We start from the raw sequence: 9,977 nt of genomic DNA, 5'->3' as shown, positions 1-9,977 counted from the left end.
CGCGAGGAGTGTGTCTGACGCCCCTGAGCTGTGCGCCCAACAGCAGTTAAGAGGGCAAGTTCTAGGTCGCATGTGCGCTGCCACACAGTACACGTAGTGATTATAAAGGCAGCGGGCAGCGGGGGGGTGCTTCCTCCCCCGCCCAAGCCAGGCCTCAACACCGGCAGGTCGGTTCAATCTGCGGTTGTGGAAGCCGCAGATCCTGCAGCTGTTGTCGGGGGACTCGGAGCAGGGAACTGAAATGAAACAGGTAGACCCGTGGTCGTTTTTAAGAAATGCCAGCGCCAAGTGTGTGCCCTGGACGGTCTGTGACACGGACCCTTTCCCTCATCTGCTCTGACTCATGTGTTCATTCTACATCAGCACGAGCCGTGACTGCACCGTTCTTGAATGTTAACCTTGAACAGATGACAGCCCCACACGGTGGCCAAGGGTCGCCACTCCCCACAAGGCAGCTGGGGCAGCCCTGGGGATGGGAGCTGGTTGGGAGGCCAGAGGACAGGTCGTAGGATGAGTGGGGAGTGTGGCTCTGGGGAGAGGGGACAGAGACTGACAGAGAGACAGACAGAGACAAGGTGTCCTGGCCAGGTCTCTTTGCTGACCCCATTCCTGACTGGTGCCTCCCCTCCTCAGTTCCCTTAGATCTCGTCTAGGACCCAGCTCTGGAGCTCCCTCTTCCAGGAGGCCCCCCTGGGCTTCCCAGCTCAGGTGAGCCCCGTTTTTTGCACACCTGCCTTCCTGCCTTCACCTATCTACAGTTTTGCACGTCTCCGTCTGTGCAGGGCGAGGTGGCGTTCACACTTGCATCTCGGGCACTGGCCAGCAGCTTCTTGGAGACCACTGCACTGAGTTCCAGGACCAACCAGAGATCACTGATATCCTGTAGGGCTTTGGAGCACGAGGTGAGGTGGGAGCCACTCACCCTGTCTTCTCATGTGCCAAGTGCACCTGTGGCCAGGGGGCCGGAGCCCTCTGTCCCAAGGGGCATGGATGGCCATCGGGCAGCCGCTGCATGTTCTCCATGTCCCAGGAGCCCTGGCAGGGCTGGGAGGGAGCAGGGCAGGCCACCTCCCTGATGGGCCCTCCCCCCACTCCGTGGAGCGACCTGCTCCACGACATCCCTTCACCCCCGACATCCCCTCACTTCCTCTCCTAGAGGAACCGGGACCTCTAGGTTTCCCTCTGCAGCCTGGGCTCTGCATGCCAGCAAGTCACCTTGCCACCTGCCCGGAGCTGTCCCCTGCCCGTGGGTCCCTCCTTGCCCTGAAGAATCCTAGTCCTTGGTGAGGCCCCGAGTACTGCCTCTGCCTGGATGGGGTCCTCCCTGGGACTGCCCCCCCGCCCTGGACTCACACTTTCTCATCGCTCCGTGCACAGCCAAACCCACTCAAGTCTGTCTCTGCGACATCGTGAGGTGCGGGTTTTTCTGGCCGAGGTTTCGCTCACCTTCCATTCCCAGGTCCCGAGTGATGGTGGAGTTCTCAGTAAATACTGAATGAATGAGGAAATCACGGGCATCCAACCCCAGACCCTTCCTAGGGGCTGCCGCTTCCCAGCGCGGGAGCGTCAGTCGGGGTCACCCAACACCTCCCACCCAGCACCTGTTCCTCCAGGGGGGCCCCCAGACCCTGTGAACGGCCTGCCTGGCAGACCCCTGCCACGGGGGCCACGGGGACCGGAGGGGGTGGATCTCCCGAGCTCCTTGGCGCTGCTCTGCTACCCCCAGGTTCCCCCTTTCCTCGCAGGGCTTTCCCTGGCCGTCCTGCGACCACCAGCCCCGGGGCTGAGGTCCTTGGGGGCCTACGTCTGACGTTGGTTTTCCTGTGTCCTCTCCCGAGCGGTGGGTCACTGCCCACAGGCTTGTGCACCTTGGAATATGGGTTTTCCCGACCTTACTCTGCGGGAATCCTGCTGATCTAAATCAGGGCTGCTGAGGGAGATGGCAGCCGTGTGGGCGAGGCGTGGGGGAGCCCCACAGAGCTGGGGCACCCGCCCTCAGGGGCTGGAGCCTCCCCCCGCCCACCAGGCACCTGCTCCGACAGACGTCAGTTTGTTCCCTCCTTGGTGGAGAAGGTCTTAGGAGTCCGCTGGGCTCCAGACCCCGGAGTTCAGTGGTTCCACAGCGGGAGGGGCTCGTGGGTGTCTAGCACACTGGCCACCTAGAGTGGGATGGACGGTGTCCGCTTCCTTATCCAGTGCCCAGGAAGGGGACCTTATTTGGAAAAAAGGTCTTTGCAGATACATTGAACTAAGGATATAGAGATGAGCGGGTCATCCTGACTATCTGGGCGGGCCTAAGTGCGAGGACCTGTGTCCCTGTAGGAGATGTGAGAGAAGAGACAGACACAGGGAGAGGCCAGAGCCCAGGAGCACCAGGAGACAGGGGAGCCCACAGAGGCAGGCGGCACCCTCCCGAGAGCCTCCCAAGGGAGCACAGCCCTGCCCGAACCCGGAGCTTGGACTTCCGGCCTCAGAACATCGAGGATACAGTTTTGCTGTTTTAAGTGACCGTTTCTTGTCATTCGTTGCAGAGGCCCCGGAAAATTCACTCACGGCTCTCTCCGTGCTGGTTCCAGAATCCAGAGCATAAGATGCCTGGTGCTGGTCCTGGGGAAGCTCACTGTTCGTGGGCCTAAGAGGGCAGGGGCCCTGGCCAGCAGCTGGCTGTGCCGGGATGGGGGGAAGGCGGTCGCTGCAGCCCAGGCTGGCTACCTGCAGGAGGTGTGGTCTCCCCGGCCTGACAGACGAACACCAGGGCGAGAAGTCGGGGAAGAGAACTTTAGGCCAGAGAAGAGAGCGGGAGCTTCTCAAGGACCAAAAGTCCTGTGTGCGTCTGGCATGGGACACAGCGCTGGGGCCCAGTGGAGAGGGGTGGGAGCTGGTGGGGCTGACCCCGGGAGGCAGCCAGCTCCTGCCACAGAGTGTGCAGCGGTCTGCTTCTCCGGGTGCTGAGGAGTTCTCTCGAAATGCCTTTCTGGGGCGCCTGGGGGCTCAGTCATTAAGTGTCCAACTCTTTTTTTTTTTTTTTTTTTGAGATTTTATTTATTTGAGAAAGGGGCTGGAGAGAGCACAAGCAGAGGGAGAGGGAAATGCAGGCATCCCGCCGAGCAGGGAGTCCGCCACGGGGCTCCATCCCAGGACCCTGGGATCATGACCGGAGCTGAAGGCAGATACTTCACCCACAGAGCCCCCCAGGCGCCCCAGGCATTGGACTCTTGATTTCAGCTCAGGTCACGATCTCAGGGTCGTGAGACAGAGCCCTGTGACAGGTCAGCGCTCCGTGCAGTCTGCTTCTCCTTCTCTCCCCGTGCCCCTCCCCTGACCCTCTCTAAAAACAAGTAAATTAGAGAAAATAAGATAAAATGCCTCCTGGACTCTTGGTCCCTTGCTCTTCTGTTTCTCAGGACATTCTCCCCATGGAAGATGCTTTTCTGCGCGTCCGATTCTAAAACTGTCCTGTAACCCCTACCCGCCGCTGCTGACCCCAAGCTAGAGCAGCTTAAAGCCCGGAAGGGTTCTATGATCCAGAATTCAGGAGCAGATGGTGATGTGCTTTTGACTCGGGGTCACTCTGACCTTGTGACAAAAGGTCAGCCAGGCACGTGGTCCTCTTCGCTGGGGCTGGGGCGTTCCCGGGCTGGTGCCGGCTGCGGCCCGGCCGCTCGGACTGCCCCGCGGGGCTGCCTGAGGGTCCTTACGACGTGCGCGTCCGCTTGCCCAGAGCGGGGCCTCTGGGGGCCACCACCGATCTCCAGCAGGAGGCTGGGGCACGCAGCTGGCTGGGTGGGAATGTAACGGCCCAGAGACTGCGCGCTCAGAGCCCGTGAGAACCTGGCGTACGGCCCGACCGGCTCTCGAGGGAGCTCTAAAAGAGACTGTTCCTCCCTGCCTTACGGGTGGCCGGGCTGGGTCTCAGAGGCAATGAGCAATCCCTCAGGGCCACAGGTGGCCATCCCAGCCTTCAGCCCTGCTCTGAGGCCGCCCCCCACACCCCCGCGCCCCCCACGGCTGCCAGGGGTCCCATTCCTCCAGCCTGCCCCGCGAATATTCTTATTCCAATCTCGTGGTTCCCTCCACACTCCCTTCCACCATCTCCCCTTCCCCCTCCCCCTCCCTCTCTAAACCGCTACCCACCGCCCCCCCCACCGGCCCCAGTGTTGCAGGAGCTTCTCCTGGGTGGAGGAGATCAGTCTTGGAGGTCCAGAGCTCCCAAGGTCCAAGGAGGTCTGGGACAGAGGCAGACACGGCCCTGGGCACAGGGAGCTCAGAGTCCCGTGGAGACCCTGACGTGGGTGGGGGTGGGGCAGGTCTGCGGGGAGTCCCAGCATCCAGAGGGCCCAGCGACCTGTCAGACCAGAAGGACCTCTGTTGGGTGGGGGTGGGAGGTACCTGGAAGTCCCGGCGGAGGGAACAGCATCCCTAAAAGCTCAGAGGCAGGCGAGAGCAGATGCATTCTGGGACTGAACAAAGAATGGGGTGGGCATGGGCATGGGGGCGGGGAGCAGCCAGCTGGACGCCCCCAGGACTAGTTAGGGCCCCAGTGGGGCAGCTGGGGGGCTCTGCAGACTGTTTATCACCGAAGCCAGGGAGATAAAGCCTTTGACCCAGAATGTCACCCGCAGGGACCTGTCCTCAAGCTAATAATTGCAGAATCGGTATGGGTTCAGCCAGGAGGCCACTCACCCAGCCTCGCTCAGGAGGGAGGACGCTCAGACCACCCTCCATGCCCATCAGGAGGCAATGGGTTACGTAAATTAGGATCCATTCAGGCAACAGAACCTGGGGCAGCCCATGAAATGGGCGCTCAGACCAACTGAGCCCCTTCTATAGGAGAAGCCCGTCTTCCGGGGCCCTGTGGGTCTGCCCTGGGACCCCCACCCTCCACCCCCCAGGGCCACAGCCCAGCACGAAGCCCCTTGAGAAACCCAAGATGCTGGGCAGAAACTAGTCTGTCCGGCGTCGGAGGGAAGCTTATTTTTGTTACCACGACCGGACAAGTTCTTTTATGTACCATCAAGGTGAAAACACACTTAAAACTTCGCTCAGACCAGCAAGCCCCCAGGAAGGGCCCAGAGGACTCAGATTCTGTTGAGAGAGGCCGGCGCGCCGCTGGCCAAGGTCGGGCCGCCCAGAACAACCCAGCCTCGTGGCTCAGGCCCCAGGCACACACTCCTCAGGGTTCTGGAGTCAGGTCGTGGGATCCGGGTGGGCTCCCGGGGAGAGCTCTCCTGGCCTGCTGTGGGGCCACCATCTCGCTGTGCCCTCACAGGTGGGGATAGGTGGGGAGACAGACAGACAGAGACAGGGCGGGGTGGGGGGGGCAGAGCTCCGGTCTCTGCTCACAAGGGCACTAACCCCACCAGCCCCAAGGACCCCCTCCTAACAGCATCCCGTGGGGACGGTCAGAACTTCAACACGTCCATTTGGGGACAGGATCCAGCCCCAGTAACCAAAAGTAAGCACGGCTGCAATCAGCAGCAATGATGACAGGGTTTGCGCAGGGCGCAGAGCTGACACACACGCATGCCCCTAAAAAATCCCACAATCACATGGACGTTTGCCAGTCTATCCCCAGGCGACACCGAAGTCATCACTGTGGAAATTGTCACGGTCATGCTTATTCTCGCCCATCTGTCTCGGTCACATGGTTTTCTGCCCCATCACTGGTCACCAGACGCCGTCTCTGCCAGTGTGAGGTCTGGAAGGCGCGGCCGTCGTGGACAGAGCTGGACCCGAGCTCTGCCGCACGCCGAGCTGTGAGACCCTCAGCCGAGCCGGGGGTGGCCCTTCCTCCCTCCGCCTGCCTCTCTCTGAAGTACACAAGCAAGGTCTGATCATTTAGAAATACTGAATCCAGCGTGTGTTACTCCAGATGGGACGGCAGCCCTCTGCGTCCCCTGAAGGAGCCACGGCTGTTGGCCACCTTCTCGTGGCCCGTCCTTAGCCAGGGCAGACATGTGCACGTGTGTTCTAGTGTGCACGCACACACACGTGCACACGCACATTTACTAACAACACACAGGCTCGTGACAAACAAACAGTCTCATTCTACACACGCGGCTTTGCTTTGCAATTCGTTTTTGTCCCTGTAGTGGGAGGAATGACGCTCCCACACGGCAATTATGTCCCCCTAGGGGTGTGACCTTACTGGTGACCTTCGCAGAGATGACCAAGGATCTCCGGGGAGGGAACCCTGGATTGCCTGGATGGGCCCTGCATCCCAGCCGGCGCCCTTCTGAGAGGAGAACAGGACACAGTGGGACTGTCATCTGGGAGCCCTGTGACTCCTACCCCTGGCTGTCCCCGGGCAGACAGAGATGACCCCAAGTGCCTGGGGAGGTGGCCCTCTGCTCCTGACAGTATCCAGCCCGTCCTTCCCGACCCCCCCCAACCCCTGCACCCATCCCTCTGGCCTGGAGGGGTGCCCCTACTGTCCTGAGATCTCCCAAGCGTCCTCTTCTCTCCAGAAGCACCCCCCGCACCCCGCACTGAAAGAGTGTCCCTTCTCTGCATGCGTACAATGCACAGCCCTGCTGGGGAGGGGCCCTGGGCTACCAGCGGCCCTCGGGCAAAACCCTGTGCTCCAGCCTCGTTTCCTAGCCAGAGGGAGCCCTCTGGGGCACTGGCCCTTGGTCTGGGCAGGTTTCCACGGAATCCTAGGCTCCCTGGGTTGAAGTTCCGCGTCCAGACTCCCCACCAAGCCTCCTCAGGACACTGCTGCCAGCTGAGTCCTCCCCCTCCACACCCTGCTGGAACGCGTACAGTTCCATTACTGGTCCAAGCGGCTGTCTCCGGGCCTCCGCGCACTCTGTTCCTCTGCCTAGAAGCCCGCTCCTCCCTGGCCCCACCCCCGCCCTCCTCTTCTAGGTCTCTGTGCGGACATCGCCTTCCCCAGGCCTGATGGCATCCCCACCATGTGCTAGGCCCCCATTCTCCACCCCTCCCAGAATGCCTGTCTGAAGGGGATGACGTGACCCCTGACCTCAGTCCAAGGCCACTTGGGGCCTGGGGCAGGGGGATGGGCTACCGGAAGAGTGATGTGTCCAGGGGCCCAAGTCTCCATTTCTCCGTTTTTCCTGTGACTTGTGCCCAAGACTATGGGGTCCCAGCTCCAGTGGGACATGTGGCTCTCCAGAGGAGGACAGCATTTCCACGCTTTTCTGCAGCCAGGCTGGTCATGTGACTAAGCTTGCAGGGACTGAGACCGAAGTGGGAACAGAGGTCCAGGTCCTTAAATGGAAAGGCTTTGCGCTTCCTCTTGCTGGAGTGTGGAGGTGACGGCTGGGGCTGGAGCAGCCACTTTCGACTCCAAGACAGAAACCATGTCTTGAGAACACCAACACGAAAAGCGCAGGAGTTTAAGTCCCTGGACAGCATGGGTTCCCAGCCCTTGGCGTGCTGAGTGGAAGACAAAACACGCGCTGCTCCTGATGAAGCCGCTTGTATTCTGGGGCCCCTCAACTTACATGAACTCTTGGCTGTTTCCTCTGTGCGGTGAGTGGGAGGGTGCCCCCAAGCCTCCCCCGGGAAGTCAGAATGTGCCCGCTTTGGAAATAACTCTTGGAAGACCACGTGAGGACACAAAGGCAGAGAGGGGACACACAGGGGCACAGGCAGCCTGCCAGAGGGCGAGCGGAGGCCACAGGGATGCAGCTACGAGTCCCGGAGCGGCAAGGATGGCCCACGACCCCGGCAGCCGGCAGAGGCAGGGACTGTCCCCCGGCGCCTGCAGAGGGAGGCCAAGCCCGCTGACACCTTGCCTGCAGACTTCTTTCCAGAACTGGGAGAACCGGTCCCTTTGTCGTCAGCCGTTCAGTCCATGACGTTGTCACAGCAATCCCAGGAAACCAGTACGGTTTGCCACTTGCAAAATCACACATTAAAGACACCCCACTTGGGGCGCCTGGGTGGCTCAGTGGGTTAAAGCCTCTGCCTTCGGCTTAGGTCATGATCCTAGGGTCCTGGGATCGAGCCCCACATTGGGCTCTCTGCTCAGCGGGGAGCCTGCTTCCTCCTCTCTCTCTGCCCACCTGCCCCTCTGCCTACTTGTGATCTCTGTCTGTCAAATAAATAAATAAAATTTAAAAAAAGACACCCCACTTTGGGGCTGCGTGCCATGGGTATAAGTGACAGCCGCTGGCTGACTGGGTCACTTGTGGATACCCAGGACGGCAGGTGCTTGCTCTCTACCCACCGAGCAGCCCCACCGCCCCATGGGCCACTGTCGCCCCCGCGGATCCCTCGTGGCCCCGCTTCCCAAAGGAGGGGCGACACACCAGACTTCGTACTCCGGATGCAGAGGTGGTCACTGCACAGCAGACGGGACTCCTGCCCACGGCGTGGTCCCCCATCTCACAGTCCCCAGACAGTGAGCCCCAGCTCCTGGCAAGCTGACTCCATCAGACTTCAACCCGGTCTCTGGGCTCCTCCCTCAGCACGGGCTGCTTTTCCAAGCCGAGCCATCGGCGGTCACGCCCTCGTGGCCCCTGACACACGGGATGCGTGCGTCAATTCTCTCTTGTCAGGTGACAACGGCGCTCCTTGTATCACAAAGGCCACCCACGGTGGGCTGGTCCACATGTCCTGCCGCCCCGGTCCCTGCTGTTGCCGAGCCTTGGAACAGCCTTCTCCCAAGTTCACCGATGAAGATTTCTGGCTCCAACTCTGCGCCCCCTTCCCAGCCTGGGCCCCGTGGTTGAACTACCTCCTCAGTAAAGACCAGGATGAAAGCGTGGGGGTGGGGCCATCAGGATCCCATCCAGATCCTCCTGAGCAGGGCATCCTTTGGCCAGCCTGGGGGTCCAAAAAGGGGACTACGGACATAAACTTCATTCTGGTCCAGCTGCCTGGACTCTCCCATGTGGCTGGCATGGCCCGAAGTTCAAGGGTAATGAGCATCTGGTTGAGGGTGAGCCCGTGGTCCAAAGCGTAGGGTGCAGTGGGCGTTGGTAAGTTTGGTAAAGATGCTTGAGTCCCTTTCTGCACCTGACCTGTACCAGCCAGGGTCCCATCAGGTGACAGAAGCCATGTGGCGATGTACACAGGGAGTCTGCCACAGGACGGCCTGAAGAGCAGACACGGGGAGACCCGCTAGGGCTGAGCTGGAGGCCCCCGGCCCCAGGGAGAGACCGTGGGTCCCAGGATGGCAGAGAAGTCACTGTGGTGCCCACAGCATCGCGGGGAATCCGGCCGGGGGGAACCTGTCGAAAGCCCGCCCCCCTGGTGCTGGGGGAAAGCTGTTGGCAGGGCCGTGGCCCACGCAGCACTCTGCCACAGAATCACACAGGAGCTCGTCTTTCAACAAATTTGCTAGAACAAACAGACACCCATGTGCAAAAAAGCCCAACAACAGCCCAAAACACAAAACCAAAACACAAAATCCTACCTTGCCCTATAACCCACACCATGGACAAAAGTTAGCTTCAAACAGAATCATCGACCTACACGAAACCCCCCCCCAGCGGCCGCCTGAAACCACGGAGAAAACCACGGAGAGTGCTGACCCCTATAGGGACTCCGTTGTCTCCCGCAGGGCCCGCGCCGCAGTCGAGGTCAGCTTGTAAACGAGGCACAGGAAGGAAATGAGGACGCAGCTGATAGTAAAATAGGGACAGTAACCGCGCGCTGCAATAGCGTCATGTGGCTGTGGTCTCGCTTTCCAGATACCACGTTGCCCTGGGCTCACCCTTCTTGGACGCCATGCGAGGACGAGAGGCCCACATGGCGGGAGGAGGGAGGTGCGGGGTGCAGGTGCGTGGCACAGTAGGAAGCCACTGCCGGCCGGGCATCCGTCCGAAGGAGGGTCACCTGCGCCCGGACCGGGGCCGCCACGGGAACTGAGACCAAGGGTAAGGGGAGACACTGCTGTAGGGAAAACCCTAGAAAAAAACACAGCAGATGTTTGCGCTGCTGGGTTAGTCGGATTTCTCAGACACGGCAGGCAACAGACCACAGACTGTAAACGGGAAAAACGGGTC

This window comes from Lontra canadensis, unplaced genomic scaffold, assembly GCF_010015895.1.
Source record: "Lontra canadensis isolate GAN:19392208 unplaced genomic scaffold, GSC_riverotter_1.0 scaffold30, whole genome shotgun sequence".
Taxonomy (NCBI): domain Eukaryota; kingdom Metazoa; phylum Chordata; class Mammalia; order Carnivora; family Mustelidae; genus Lontra; species Lontra canadensis.
This window is presented reverse-complemented; position numbering follows the sequence as displayed.